We start from the raw sequence: 16804 nt of genomic DNA on the forward strand, positions 1-16804 counted from the left end.
TGAGTAAACTGAGGAGCTGAGTAATGAAAAGCCTCCATTTCAGGCTCCTCCCTCCTTGAATTTATGCAGACCCCAACAAAATAGCAAGAAAGCCAAGCTCAGGGGGTCCCTCAGTGCCACAGATAAGAACCCAGTCTGAGCTCTGACGGCTCTGACAGAACAGCAGTTTCACCATCTGAGGAGGTAACCCCCAAACTACTTAGAAGTTACAATTGTCTTCCTAGTGGGTAAGGATTTTTTTTTTCAGCCTTCTATATAGAAATGGCTGAAATATGCAAACATACAGAATGAATACTTTTAGATATTAAAAAGTCTGGTTGTATTTGGTACTCTAAGTATTTGAGATGTTTAAGAATTTGACTTATTTGAAGGACAGGTCTGCCTTTAAATCTCCCTCCAGCCCCATAAATCCAATCTAAAATATAACTTAGTAATTCACTTAGGTTTTTTATTTTCTATTGAAAAACAGTCATTTACCTTTGTACACACTTACGGTTCTCTTAGATTTGTAAGATTTACTAAATCATATGGGAAGGTTATCATTCAAGTAGTGAATATAGAGCCTAGACATGTTGAATTTGTGAAGTGCTGTTTTAAATATTTGAAAATGTTTGGTTAATTTTGTGCATGGAATGAACAGCAACCAAGCTCCTTAAAAGTGATAGCTAACATCTGGTAGAATTACAAGTAAAATAATAAAAAGTTATGGTGCTAAAACAAAACAAAAATAAGATTTTTATAAAGTACATGATTTTGATAAATACTCTTTAGAAATGCTCTTGGAATTGGGATGGGTGTGTGTGTGTTTGTGTTTTAGGACTGAAAACAACTGCCCCTAGCATAGATTTCATCCCACATGCTCAGAACAAATACTTTAAATTAATTTTGTTTAGTCTTTATAACAATTCTATAAAGTGTGTACTATTCTTATCTTCAATGTCTGGAGCCAGGTGCCTAGATCCAGAACTCTGACCTAAACAGTCAGAATTTCAGATTGTGTCTGTCTTGATCCTTGTGAGAAGGCATCCATCACAGGGCCCAATTTAAAGTACTGTTAGCAACAGCCTATTGGGATTCCCCTGCTCTTTCCCTCAAATGAAGCTAAATGCAATCAAACTGTTCATCAGCATCCAGGCCACGGCTCCTGTCCTCATCTCTGACTTCCTCCTGTGGCTTAACTCCTCAGTCTGGTCCAACACCTTCAAGCATGGGCATCACCTGGGAAGGAATCCATTAGTAACTGAGAGTCCCAGCCACTCAGCCTTTCTGTATTGGAATCTGCAGTGATGGGTGCCCAAATGGCATACTGCCCCTTAGAGTTCAAGAAGCCCTGCTTGGTGCCAGACTGGCCATAGCTAGTCAAACAACCCTGTGTGTTCTGCCCCAGAAGATAGCCTCCTTGTGAGAGGAGAGCATTAGTAAAAGAGGTGGCTCGGCAGGCACCCAGCACGGAGCTTAGTGAGCGAGGCTTTTCTGTGATTCAAGGTTCTTCTGAAACCAGCTGCTGGGAAAGGTAAATTTTGCTGAACTGCCCAAGGCCACGCTCATCTTTAATTATCCCGTTAATATCTGTCTCCCCCGGGTAGTCGTTACACCTGTAGTTATTACAGTGCCCAGACTTGAAACAGCTTGCAGATTTCCTGACAGTATTAATGGAAGTTTTGCAAATTGATTTGGAGAGATTTGGTGGTGCGAGGCTGGCGTGACTTGACGTGGAGCCCATTCTAAGTGGCTCAGAGCCTCCTGACCTTGATCTCTGCAGGGGCAAGAGCAAAGATCACGAATCAGAAGATGAGGGCTCCGTCTCCTGCTGTGGCCTGTGACCTTGGACCCGTCACCTTCTTGCTAGGCATCTTTGTCAAAAGACGAGTCTTGGATGAGTGTCAATAAATTAGTCTCTCCTGGCTTCCATAGCTCTGCCCTCTGAGGCTTAGAGGCTGGCAGAAGGGCTCTCCCCTCTCAGAACTGACTGGCCTCCCACCTTTTTCCTCCCCCTCATCCATCTGTCCCCCCAGCACAGGACTGAGATCAAATCTCTATGAGCTTCTACAGTAGGTGCTGGCGATAGATAGGAGTCAGGTACTTCTGGCTGATAAAGTCAAAGGCCATCAGTGCCCCTGTGGCCTGGGCCAACTTGGCATCATAGGTGTGTCACCAGCTCTAGAGGAGCGGGAGGACCAGACACATGCTGCAGTGGGGAGGAAAGAGAATTGGCCTTGATGCCAGAGGCCCCGGTGTTCCAACCAGCACCGGATCCAATTGCTGCCTGACTTTGAACATGTTACTTTCTATTTCTAGCCATCAGCCATCTTCTCCATAAAAATGGAGGAACCACCACTGAGAATCTTGTTCCATCTTGCTGCAGGATCGTGATTATCAATCTGGGGACCATTGTCTACAAATGGGGGAGAGTGACTACCTTCCCCTGCCTGCTTCCAAGAAACCAGACATGTCAGGACAATGGAAAATGACCCAGAGTGAGGAAGCAATTCAGGGGCGCACTGCTCCCCAAGAGGGTCCTCAGTGGAGAGCCCAGACCCTGAATCCCTGTCACCAGGCCACCCATTGCAGACAGGCAAGGACCAATGCTGACTCTAGTATCCCAGGGACATAGGCAGGTGTCACTGGTCCCACAAAATGGAGGGCAGAATTAGGACTAGGCCTCCTGGGCTCTCCAACATCTAAACCGAGCCACCCATGTGACTGCCCTTGTCATCTAGCTACCTAAGACGATTTCTTAATCCCCTTGTCCCCCATTCGCCACAGCCTGAACAGGCTGGCTAAATCAAGCCTCCTAAATCCCGTCAGTGTCACCATCCTTGACTCCAGAGCCTCTGTCAATCACAGCCCACCAGATTGACCCCTGCTGCTGTCACCATCATTGCTGACAGCCACGAGAAGGGCTTGGGTGCCCAGATTTTATTCTTAAAAGAGAGTTTTCAATTAAAGTTAGAAAGTATGGGGGAATGCAGCCTCGAGCAAGCAGGCCCCTCTCAGAGGCTTCCTCCAACAGATGGTTTGTAGCATTCTTAATTAATGAGATGGTGCAGATTGGGGGGCCCTTAATAGCCTGCAGCAAAATATAGAGGATGGGGAGGGGTGGGTGGAGCAGCCCTAAATGGGTTCTGGACTAGGAGCTGATGCCTGAGCGAGAAGCAGGGGGAACTGTGCCCTCTAGCCTTGTCTCCTTCATGGAGGACGTAGTATATAGCACCTGGGTCATCCATGGCCAGTTCAGAGCATGAGAAAGTCAATACCTGAGATTCTTGGCTCTGTGCCAGCATGGAGGAGGAGGAGGTGGAAGGGCATGCTGCTCTGTACAAATTAGATGAGCCTCTCCTTCCCCAGATCTCTATATTGAGCAAGTGATTTCATGTCGCTAAGCCTTAGTGTCCTCATGAGGAAGATAACGATAGAAGAATCATAAACTATAGGCTTGAATGGATCATAAAGTCCATGGAGTTGAACCAGCAGGGCCTGCATATCTGCTGAGTTCCCCTACCAAGAGCTGGTCTGATCTCCAAGTCAGGGACCTCACGCCCACCCAGAGCCGCACCAAAACTGCGTTTATCTGTAGTCGACACCGTTTGAAAATTGTCATTAGAATAAAGCCTGCCTCCCTCAGTAAATTATGATCATTGTGCCAGTGTGCTGGTGCATGCCCATGATCCCGGGAGCCAGAGGCTGGAGGATCAGGAGTTCAAGGCCATCCTTAGCTACAAACCTGAAATGAATGTCAGAAAAGACAGTATAAGTTGCTTTGAAAACTGAGCATAGTACTTAGAATTTCTGGAGCCTGAAATATGGAGCCAGGAGAAGAGAAGGAAGGCGACATGCATCTGCCAGTTACATCTCCATCCTTGCTGTTGAAGCTCACCAGTGGTGGACAAAAGACCATGAGTTTCTACAGGGAAAGGAACAAAAAGGAACTTCTAGTGAGGCAGAGACGAGGAAGACGTCAAATGAAAACCTCAGCTGACACTGTGCCAGGGGCTGTTCTGAAGCCTTCTGTGGTCTCCTCGTCCTCCCAACAGCCCCACAGAATGGGTGCTCACGGCACAAATGAGAACATCCAGGCCGAGCCGTGGAGTAACTTCAGAGTAACCAGTAAAGTGGCAGAGCTGGGATTCAAACCAGGCAGGCAGGCTCAAGTCTATGCTTAGAGCCACCGGGTAGTATGTTCAGGACCAGAACCTGGTCAGAGGCAACTCAAAGCAGACTGGGCAGAGAGGGAGGGCAGAATTTGGGCAACAAATCTGGGGTCATACTATTTTCTCCCCATAGTCCGTGCCGGGCTATTCATTCCATGCTCGGGAAGTTTACAAAGTGCCTTCCGAGCTGACCCCTGCAACGACTCTGTGGAGCGGCTGTTACCCCAGTCTATATATGAAGATGCTACCTCTGAAGAGATCAAAAGTCATATGCCCAGCCAGGCAGTGGTGGTGCACGCCTTTAATCCCGGCATTCGGGAGGCAGAGGCAGGCAGAATCTCTGAGTTCAAGGCCAGCCTGGCCCACAGAGCTAGTTCTAGGACAGCCAAAACTACACAAAGGAACCCTGTCTCAAAAAAAACAAAAAGGTCATATGCCCAGATAGGTGAGCCTAATGGTGTACACCTGAAGTACCAACATTTTGGAGCTTACTTGGGGGTGGGATGAGGGGTTCAAATACGAGGTCTGCCTAACTTCAAACTTGTGCTAATTTAGACATTCCAATGCTACTTACGGGTCCCTATTTAGTGTCAGGCAGTGAGCTAAGTATTTAAACAAGAAGCATTGACCTTGAAAGGATCCCTTGGTTAGTGCCTCTGTCAGCTACATCCTCTGTACAGCCCCATAACTCCTGGCTAAAGCACTCCAGCAGGGGAGGAAGGTGTGGGAGCAGCCACGGGCTCCTGCTCCGTGCTTGCTGTTTTTTTCCTGTACTCTATCACCGAAGGCTTCCATCAGCTCAGCAGGGAGCGTGTGGCTGAGACCTCTCCAGTGAACCTGTTCTACATCCCGAGAACCCTGTTTATTGCCTGCACACCTAACTAAAGACTACATTTTTTAAAGTCTCTGCTGTAATTAAGTGTACCCAGAGGGCTAAATTTCTGCCTAAAGAAATGTTAGAGGAAATCACTCAACCGGACTTTTTAGGGACTTCTGGGACAGTTCCCTAAAAAGAAGCAGCAAGGCTGCTGAAGTGAGTCCTTCCTCTGTGTCTCCTGCCTCCTGCCTGGAACACGGTGGTGGTGGCGGCGGCGGCGGCGGCGGCGGCGGCGGCGGCGGCTGAAGCTTCAGAGGGCATCATGGATCAAAAGGCAACCTTGAGGATGAAATCCATATGCTCAACGGGATGTGGTGGAGCACACCTGGAATCCCAGCACCAGGGAAGTTGACACAGAAAACTTGAGAGTTCTGGGAGAGCTTGAGCTACACAGTGAAACCCTGTCTCCAAACAACCCCCATCAAGAAAAGTATAAGCTCAGAACAGTTAGGAGCCCGGACTCTAGGTGATCTGAGAATGCCCCAGTCCTGATCGTTGTGCTTCTGGACTTGAAAGAGAAGCAAATTCCTGCATCACTTCAGAGTCGGTACTCTCCCCATCTCAGTGGCTGGCCTCAGTAGTCAGGCTGCTGGCATCAGTCAGTAGGTCACCGGATGCAGCAGTCTTGAGGAGGGAGAGAGAGAAAGACAGGAAACGGAAAGCCGCCACTCACACTAGAGTCCAACTGGGGATCAGAAACGCCACAACAGAGAATGTCAAAATTGCTTATCTTCCTAAAGATGCTTCAAACAAGGATGCAGAAAACAACAAACTGTACCTCCTTAGGGCCAGAGTGGTTATGATCGTTTATTTAACTGTGTGAAAATGCTCCTCGCTCCTCACAAACCCTAAACAATGCACCCTGTGAAACTACTTTATATTTCATTTACAAAAAGAAATCCACTCACATGTATTTACTTAATTTTTTTGTGGGGTGCGCCATGGCACCTGCACAGAGGTCAGGAATGACTTCTCTCCTCCTACCGTGTGGGTCCCAGGAATTGAACTCAGATCCTCAGGCTTGGTGGCAAACACCTTTACTCACCAAGCCATCTTGGTGGTTTTTGCTTAGTGTTTAAACTTAAAGTGCTAGATAGTCACTAAGACTTGTTAAAAATTATATCCTTTGAGGAACGCAACTTAGAAATCCACAAAAATCATACATAACCACTGCAAAGGCTCCTAAATGCTACTCTGTCTGGAGAAGCCCACGCCGTGTCTTAGACATGTTCTGTCCTCTCCTTGTATGTCTCTCTAAATAATAACTTTTGGTTTCACTCTGACTTATCCTGAAACTCTGTCCTGTGATGGAATCAGGGGTCCAGCTTGGTCTAGGCTCCTCGTGGTGTTTGCAGTAGTATTGCCCCTGCTCTTTTCTTAGATATACACACCACAAAGCCAGGTGTGATGGCACACACCGGTAACCTGTGCTCGTGGGAAGACCATGACCTTGAGGCCAGCCTGGGCTCCATAGTAAGAGCCTATCTCCAAAACCACATACAAACGAGAGGGAAACATCACAGCAGATCTCTGCTTTATCTATGTACCATAGTAGATAATTATCCCCAAGGCAGGCAGAAGACACACGACTGAGCCCCAGGTAACACCTCTTCCGGATCTAATGGCCAAGCTGCCACTTTTTCCCCAAGGGCACTCAGAGAAAAGCCCCGTAAACTTGTTCTCTCTCCACCTCAGCAGGCGCCCTTTTCTTGGCAATACTTGTACTTAACTAGTCCTCAGAATGTTCTGGAGGCTGGGTCATGTTGTCTAGAAAAGACATTTTTCCTGTGCCCTTCCATGAAGTCCTGAGAGGGAGTTGTCCAAGCCTCTTACCAAGGGGATAGGGGGATCATGGATTTTAGAAGCAGAAAGATTCAAGTTTGAATCCTGCTTCTTTTCCTTATTTCCAAGACAGCACTGACTGAGACTTTCTGGGCCCGTGTTGAAGAGTGAACTTGAGCATTTACTATGCTATGTTCCTGATCAGGGGGAGAACACCGGGCTTCCACCCCCTATGTACAGTCCTCCTTCTTATGGTTGGTTTTTGTAGACGCTGTTGCTCAGGAAAAGGAAATTTCCTTCTAAGTTTGAGTTCTTGTGATTTTTGTGAAGGCTTCTACATGTGTGATTGTTTGAAAGAAAATGGCCCCCAGAGGCACGTTAGGAGGTGTGGCTTTGTTGGAGTAAGTGTGGGGTTGCTGGAGGAAGTGTGTCATTGTGGGGGTGAGGGATGAGGTCTTAGATGCTCAAACAATGCCCAGTGTGGCACACAGTCTCCTTCCGCTGCCTGTAGATCCAGATGTAGAACTCTCAGCTCCTTCTCCAGCACCATGCCTGCCTGCATGCCACCATGCTTCTTGCTGTGATGATAATGAACTAAACCTCTGAAACTGTAAGCCAGTCTCAATGAAATGTTTTCCTTTCTAAGAATTGCTGTGGTCATGGTGTCTCTTCACAATAATAGAAACCCTAACTAAGACAACATGTATATCGGAACAGTTATGTGGGTTTGTCCTTTGTTCTATTAATATGGTATATTGCATTAGTTGACTCGGGTAAACCCCAGTGGGTCAGGCTGTATGTGATGTTAAATTTGGTTTCCTAATATTTTATTAAGGATCTTTACTCAGATTTTTTTTGTAGTTGTGTGTGTTTTGTGTGTCTGTGTGTGATGGCAAAAATTCTTTGTTATGACAGAGATTACCTTAGGCCACACCCAAGTTGAATGATTCACAAGGAAGACCTGTGGTCAGCACAGAGCACCTATGTGGCTACATCTTGTTACAGAGAGATGATACAAAGAAAGGTCTCCAGAAAGAACTGTGTCATGTGAAATATTAATAAACAGGGCATCGCCAGAGACTTGGTACCTAGGATCATGGCTGGTCACACAGGAACCCTAGGCCTAACATGTACTCAAACTCCAGACTCTCAAAATGGACTGAACCATATTGACAGTGTGGACACTGAGATGTTCTTATCAGGATAGTAGGAATACTTCCCAAACCCAAGTTCCCAGATGCCAACCGAGGACCAAACAGGCCCTTCACATGACAAGCTTTTCTCGTACATCTGCATTTAAAACAAAAATCAGAAAGTAGATAATGTTTAATGCTTTGAAACTAAATGCCAATGTCAGAACTTAAACCTCAGGAGATAAGAAAGTTTGACATCTGTCTGGATATCCTTGGTACTCTGAAAATGTATTTCCTTAGCTTACCCATATGTATGTACAAGCTTAGGCACATCCCTAGAAAGTTTAAAATAGACTGACAGAAGTACTTAGGTACTACCCTTGTGGAGAAGATGGTTTCACAGGCTTTGTGGCTTTCAGCCGTTTTTTAGCCCCACTGATGCAAGGTCACCAATACCACTCCTAGGGCAGAGACTGAGAGAACGCCACTAAGGAAGAAGCCAGGAAACACAATACTAGCCACACTCTCCAACCTGCCCTGATAAGCACAGCCAAAGCCAAAGCAGTATTAACATCTCTCCCCCACTGGAGCCCAAATCTTCAGGGGAATTGTCACTTGATTTTATTCTGTTCACATTAAAAATTGTATATCTGACCTATCGCCTATGCACACAATAGATAATAAAAATAACCAGTTGTTAAGCTCAAAGAATTGCCTGAGCACTCTGAGAAGCAATTTCCACGTGCTATTTCTGACAGCAGTCATCTCTCTCTTAGAGAAAAGGGTTGCAGAGACTGAAGTTCAGTGATGGCCCTGGGGCCGGACAGTGACTACAGGGGCAGGGATGAAGTAAGAGCCCACTTCCCACTGTGGTTCCAGCATCAGCGTTCTCCAGAGAGACAACTCCATGACGGAGGGATTTCCAGCATTCTCCTCTTCACAGGCTAGCCTATCATATTCTCCCACCGTACTGGGGGTGTAGCATCGAAAAGAAGAGCCTGGGAGACTGGTTTAGTGAAAGCAAAGAAACCAAGCTAAACAATGATCCACAAGCGGCAGAGAGCAGTTTCCTTCAGTAGTAGCATCTTCCAAAAGACATCTGAAAATGTGGGGGAAGGAGGACACTTTTTTAAAGAAGTAATGCAGTGTAGTACTAGCCTTCAGTGCCTGCATTCCAGAGGCAAGAAGCATCCTAGAGAAGACAGAACAGTCAAATTTGATGAATAATTCTGCCCTATCAATTTCACCTCAGCCCACAAACACTACCCTGTAGTCAAACTGCGGCGCTGTACAGCCCCAGAGTCACTGCAGGAAGGGCATGGGAAAGAGCCTTTTAGGCTCTCTGCTTTCAAAGCTTTCTGTTACACACCATGAGGGTTTTATGTAGCACCTGCCAGGTGAGCATATGGCTCAACCCTTTTTCTCAACCTCTGTAACTAAATCTGTCTCCAAGGCATGGACAAGAGCCAGATTCAAGGGCACAGGCTATTTGTCCAACAAGGCACCGGGCCCTATGCTGGCCCTGGCAGTGGGCAGATAGGAGGTGATACCATCTGATTCCTGGACCAAGCCCTTAGAACATGTTGACAAAGTTCCAGACAAGAGGAAACTGCCGTCATTTCCCATTGCGACTGTCATCATTTCAGTTCTGTACTGTCAAGGACTCTGCTGAGCATGAAGGAGCTGGCTGGCCATGCCCATGGAGAAAAGACTCTTAGCATCCAGGGGCTCTAGGGAAATGCCAGCACCCTGGCTTTTACTTTCTCTGTGTCCTTACATATAATATCATCCTGCAAAGGTCTTAGTTTGGGTCTCCACGGGGCTTCTAGACTACATTAATTGAGATAGCAAGACTCACCCTACATGTGGACAGCAGTGTTCCACGGGCCTGGATAAAAAGGAGGTAGCACATTGTGACCAATCACTCCATGCTTCTGTCACCGTGCCTTCCTGCCATGCTGGACAGCACTCCTTGTGACGCAGAATAAAGCCTTCCTTTCTTCAGATGCTCCTGACAGAGGCCTTGTCATGGCAATAAGAACATTAATACAGGGGCTGGAGAGATGGCTCAAGGGTTAAGAGCACTGGCTGCTCTTCCAGAAGTCCTGAGTTCAATTCCCAGCACCCACATGGTGGCTCATGACCATCTATAATAAGATCTGATGCCCTCTTCTGGTGTGCAGGTATACACTCATATATAAAATATAAATAAATAAAAATTAAAAAAGAACATTAATACAAAAGTCCAGATCTATAGATAGATAAACAGCAGAGTGATCAGGAAGCTACAGTTCACCCCATGTATGGATCACTTAGCAGGGTATGCCTTTCACTAAAGCCACCTAAACCCCAATCTCCAATTCTGCTCCTTTCCTCTACTGAGACTCTTCAACATACTGTGGCTATATTCTGATAAACCCATCATAAGTCAAAATGCATTTGGAGGGCTGGAGAGATGACTCAACAGTTAAAAGCACTGGATGCTCTTCAGAGGACCCAAGTTTGACTCACAGCACCCACCTGGCAGCTCACAACCCCCTGTAACTCCCGTGCCAGGGGATAAGGCTCCCTCTTCTGGCCTCTGAAGCCACCAAGCACAGAGTGGTGCACAGACATATGTGCAGGCAAAAACCCATAGGCATAAAAGCAAAATAAAATAAAACATTTTCATTAAAAAATTAAGTTGTTGGATTTTTTTTTAAAGCATTTAATATCCCTGACCTACCAACCAGTATACCGTCCAGTCTTTTACCCTCATGGTTGGGTGGCTAATTGGAGATTGGGCCTCTACAGCTGCTCGGCATCACTAGGGGGAGTTGTAATGCATATCATCAGCCTTGAAAAAAGATCAAGACTCAGAAATTGAAGTGCCGTTTCTACTAAATGCGTATCAATTTCCACCACCTTAAAGTTGAAGTATCATAAACCAAACCATAAATCAGGGACCATCTGTACAGTCTAAACATCTGGCCAGGAAAAAATATGATTGGAGATTAAATCTAGTTCATGGGGCACTTGATTTCCTCACTGGTAATCTCAAAGACCCCAATCCAGAACAGACTAAGAAAAGGAAGGCTATTTACAGAGTCGCCACGGATACCCTTAATGACTGTATCCTTGCTCCCCTGGATCTCTTTGACAATTATATAGGCAGCTGTAAAGGAAGAGTGAATGAATTGTTACAAGGCCTTAATACCTAGAGATATTAAGCTGAATTACGTTCACGAGCCAAACCCCTGAGATAGCAGTGATACTGTGGGAGGCTGGGAGAGTAGTTATGTATGACTATGAGACAGGATCAAAACATAAAGCCATAGTGATGGCACCAATAAAGTGATTGCAGAGAAATAGTTATTGTTACAGAAAGGATTGTAAAAGGAAAAAAAAAAAGAGGTGAGAAACAAATAGGAGAATGGCAGATAGGGGGATAACGATTCTTGGCTCCATGATACTTTAACAGAAACCAGGAGATTTATAAAACAATCTTAGGATAAAGGCTTTTTTTATTTTTAAGAGAACTGTCATGAATTTTTTATGTACTTATAAGTTGGATACTCTCCAAAAGATAGAAAAATGAGTTAGACAAATTGCATTAAAAATCCAGAGGTCTAGCACTTCCAGTGCGCAGCAACTCTTACTGACGTGGACTACCCGCCACCTCACCCCAATTTAGAGACATAAAAATGCTGCAGAAGACAGACAGCTCACAATGAGACACCATTTCCCATCTATTAAGATGGCTCTGGCCAGGAGTAACTGTTGGTGAGGATGCAGAGGGACCCGGGCTCCTTGCCCATCACTGCTGGACCTGCAAAACGTATGGCAATGCAGAAAAAAAAAAAAAATGAAAAATGAAACTACCATATGATCCACCATTCTACTCTGGTTTCTATGCAAAAGGACTGAAAGCAGAGAATGTGCTCTGCTTAACCCATGGCAAGAAACCAAAGAGAGAGAGAGAGAGAGAGAGAGAGAGAGAGAGAGAGAGAGAGAGAGAGAGAGAGAGAAAGAGAGAGCTACGCCATGCTTGAATGCATCACAACAGGTTCCTGCAGGGAACTTGGAAATGTGTATCAAAAGAACAAAGAATGTGGTCTCGGAAAACAGTGGGACCATGTCTTCAAAACGCCGAGGGAACAGCGAAGTGAGAGTGCCCTGGTTGGGTAAATTACCACCAGACAGTAAAGGGCGATGGAGACAGTCTGAGGGACGCACAGGGCATTCCCACCGCAGCTGCACTGCCCGGCTGAGGAAGGAAGCCTTGGCCTCAGAGTGACCTCAAGAGGAAGAAACCAGCAGTAGAACAGCAGTAAGGCCAAGAGCAGTGAATGAGGAGTGAACAGATGTCGAAGTCTAAACACTGAATAAGGACACATTTCAAGGGGCTGGAGAGATGGCAGTTAAGAGCCACTTGTTCTTGCAAAGGACCCCCGGTTCATTTCCCAGCATCCACGTGGTGGTTCACAATCATCCATAACTCCAGTTTCAAGGGATCTGGCACCCTCTTCTGACCTCCATGCGCACCAAGCATTTAAGTGGTGCACGTGTAGATGTGCCGACAAAATCCTCACACCTAAATAAAAATTTTTAAAGAACACATTTAAAAGAAGGGCTAGGGGTTTGTTTCACTGGGGAGTTTGGTCAGAGGTAGAACATATATCCAGCATGCACACAGGTCCTGGGTCAGAGTTCCAGCAAAACACACACACACACACACACACACACACACACACACACACACACTGCCTCTAACAAGCATTGATGTACCATAAGAAAAAAAACTTCCTTAAATTTTTAAAAAGCTTTTTGGAAGAACAAGAAATTACAGATCCAACTGTCAAATATACAAGTTTTTAATTATTGCAATTGTGAATATTCATTGTACACAGTACTGTGTCACATGACACTTTTATATAAATGTATGTGCACATGTATATATGTATCTAGTGCACTGAATGTGTTCCCTGCCACACACGCCTCCTATCCTGTTTTTTCTACTGATTTGGGAATTGGATTTTTCTTGCTTTTCAGGACCCTAAGGTGCATTGTTGTTTGAAATCTCCTTGAGCCTTTAATATAAGCACTTGTAGCTGTAAACTCCCCCTTAGGGCTGCTTTCATTGTAACGTGGGTTTGGGTAGATTGTGTTTCATTCAATTCTAGGAATTTTTTCCTTCTTTATTCCTCCAGTGACATGCTATTCAATGGGATATTGCTCAATCCCCATGAGTTTGTGTGTGTTCCATAATTCCTCTTGCAGTAGATTTTTAGTTTTATTCCATTGTGGTCTGATAGAATACAAGGAAATATTTCAATTTTCCTATATTTATTAAGATTTAGTTTGTATCTTACTATGTGGTCTATTTTAGAGAAACCTCAGTGGGCTGCTGAGAACATGTTTTGCATTTTTAGGGTAGAATACTATGTAACTGTTTATGAGGTCCACTTGATCTGTCATTTACTCAGTGTCTCACTGTTCACTGTCAAGATGGCCTGCCTATTGGTGAAAATGGGTGACGTCATCCATATGGTTATGCTGGGGTTGATCTATGTCCTTATCTCTAGCCATGTTTGTTTTATAAGATTGGATGCACCTATGTTTGGTGAGTGTGCTTAGGATTGTAATATCCTTTTGATGGACTATCCCATTAAGCAGTATGAAGGGACCTTCTTTATCTCTGATTTTGGTTTGGAGTCTATCTTATCAAATACTAGAACATCGACACCTATGTTTCCTGGTTCCATTTGCTTGGGATGCCTTTCTCCATCCTCTCACTCTCTGGCTTCATCCATCTGACTTTGATAGTCAAGTACATAACTTGGAGGCAGCAAATGGATGAATCCTTGTTTGTTTCACATTTTAAAACTTTTTTTTAAAGATATATTTATTTATTTATTATGTATACAGTGTTCTGTCTGCACACCAGAAGAGGGCACTAGATCTCATAGATGGTTGTGAGCCACCATGTGGTTGCTGGGAATTGAACTCATGACCTCCGGAAGAACAGCCAGTGCTCTTAACCTCTGAGCCATCTCTCCAGCTCCCTCACATTTTAAAACTTTTAATTTTTATGCATCTGGGTCTTTTGCCCAGGTGGTGGTTTGAACGAAAAGGGCTCCCATAGGCTCACATATTTGAATGATTGATGGAAGTTTGGGGAAGGACTGGGAAGTGTGGCTTTGTTGGAGATGTGTCAGTAGGGGTGGGCTTTGGGATTTCAAAAGCCCATTCCAGGCCCAATGTCTCTCTCTACTTTGGGATATAAGCTCTCAGCTAGTGCTCCAATGCCATGTCTGCCTACCTGCCTGTGACTGTGCTTCCTGCCATCATGATCTCAGACTCACCCTCTGAAACCGTAAGCAAGCTCTCAACTAAATGCTTTCTTTTATAAGCTGCCTTGGTTGTAGTGTCTCATCACAGCAATGGAAAAGTAACCAGGACAGCCAGCATGTCTGTCTTTACACCACATGCCCTGAGGCCAAAAGAGGGCATTGGATCCCCTGAAGCTGGAGTTACAGTTGTGAGCCACCATGTGGATGCTGGGGATTGAACTCCAGGTCTCTGGAAAAGCAGCCAGGCTCTTAACTACTAAGCCATCTATTCAGCCTTCTTCACATTTAAGTTTTATTGTGTGTATTTTGTGTGTGCCATGTTAAGCATATAGAGGGAATTGGTTCTCTCCTTCACCATGTGTCCTAGGCAATCAACTTAAGTAATCAAGCTTGTTAGCAAGCACCTTTAATCACTGAGCCATTTTGACTGCCTTGAATCCTCTTTTTTTTATCCAATCTGTTAGTATATGTCTTTTTTTTTGGGGGGCGGGGTTTGAGACAGGGTTTCTCTGTATAGCTTTGGCGCCTTTCCTGGAACTCATTCTGTAGCCCTGGCTGGCCTCAAACTCACAGAGATCCACCTGCCTCTGCCTCTCAAATTCTGGGATTAAAGGCATGCACCACCACCGCCCAGCCAGTATGTCTTTTGATTGGAAAATTAAGACCATTTATAGTCAGGGATTGAAAGCTGTGTACTAATTCTTAATGTTTTGCTGCATTTGTTTTTTGTTTTTTTTTTTTTTTAAACAGAGCTGAGGACCGAACTCAGGGCCTCGCGCTTGCTAGGCAAGCGCTCTACCACTGAGCTAAATCCCCAAACAACCCCCATTTGGTCATTTTTAAGACTTGTTAAATTGTGTGTGTGTGTGTGTGTGTGTGTGTGTGTGTGTACATGCATGCCTATGAATTTGTGCACATGACTACAATGCTGGTTGGGGCCAGAAGACGGCTTCAGATCCCTGAGGTAAGAGTTACAGACTATCAATGCAGTACGTTTGTTCCCTGGAGAGCTAGAGCTAGCTAAGAGTTCCCACCTGGTTCTGCGGGCACTCCCACTCCCAGGGTCGTCGCAGGGAGCATGGCTGTGTTCGCTAAAGCTGATTTACAACCAGGCGCTAAGCCAGCGGTCCTCAGCCTGTGGGTCATCACCCCTGCTGGGGTCGTATATCCAGTACTCTGATATGAGGTATTTACAGTATGGTTCATAACAGTAGCAAACTCACAGTTATGAAATAGCAGCAAATGATTTTATGGCTGGGGTCCCCACAACATGAGGAGCTGTATTAAGGGTCACGGCATTGGGCAGGTTGAGGACCACTGTAAGTGCTGGTCCCCATCTCCGAGAGCAGAGGAGTGCTTCCTGGAGTTCAGAACATCGTGTCCTTGTCCATGGTGCCACAGGAGGAGATCGTGGGTCTCAGCTGTGAGAGTCTTGCTGAGATCCCTTTATTTATCCAGCTCTTGGATGTGGAGTTGATTGGACTCTGGGATACAACTGTGTGATAACGAATGTGTGTTTGTAGTCATTTGTGCTTTTTTTCTGGAAAAAAATTAAAGCTGGGTTTGTGGACCATTAGGATGGACTGGAAACACTCCTGTGCTGCCGGGGTGGGGACTTGTCGGAGGGGGTTCCCCTGTGGTCACAGGTGCTGCTGGGATGGGGACTTGTCGGAGGGGGTTCCCCTGTGGTCACAGGTTCTTGCCTACAGGGGCTGCAGCTCTTCCTCTTACTGCGCTGTTGGGGATGATAGCCACTAATTCTCAGGATTTCTTCTTGTCAGAGGAGTGTGTGTGTGTGTGTGTGTGTGTGTGTGTGTGTTCCTGGAACCCTTTACTCTTTGGTTTTACATCTGGATACAGTAGATGGTTTGAGGACTCACCAACTATTCTGTGTTTACTTTTTCTTTATTAAGCTCTGCAGTAGCTTTGAAACTGTAATTTATTTTTGTATCAAGTGCACTATATTCAGTGACTTCCCATTGTATATGGCTTGTATTAGAACCACTACACTGAACTGTGAGTTGTCTGTACACTGAACGAGAACTCTAGACCTGACCCATTCAAATAAAACTTCTACGAGAAAAAAAAAAAAAAAAAGAGTTACAGGCTATTCATGAGTCACCCAATATTGCAGCTGGGAACTGAACTAAGGTCCTCTGCAAGAGCCCATAGAGATCAGAAGGTGGCACCAGATTCCCTGAAACTTGAGGTACAGATGATTGTGAGTCACCTTGTGGGTGCTGGGAATTAAAACTGGGTCCTCTGTAGAAACTAACCTGCTGAACCACCTCCCAAGGCCAGTATCTTGTTTTTCACTATTCATCTGTGTAACTGCCAGGGTAGGTGTTTTATTCTCTCTCTTGTTGCCTCATCTACGTTATTCTTTCAAGTATCTTCTGTAGCATTGGCCTAGTGATCATCAGTTCTTGTAGTCTGTTTTTGTTTCAAGTTTTTTTCTTTTTCAATTATGATAGTTTTGCTAGGTATAGTAGTGTGGGTAGCAGTTGTCTTTCAGATCTTGAAAGACAT

This window comes from Peromyscus leucopus, chromosome 8b (genome assembly GCF_004664715.2).
Source record: "Peromyscus leucopus breed LL Stock chromosome 8b, UCI_PerLeu_2.1, whole genome shotgun sequence".
NCBI classification, from domain to species: domain Eukaryota; kingdom Metazoa; phylum Chordata; class Mammalia; order Rodentia; family Cricetidae; genus Peromyscus; species Peromyscus leucopus.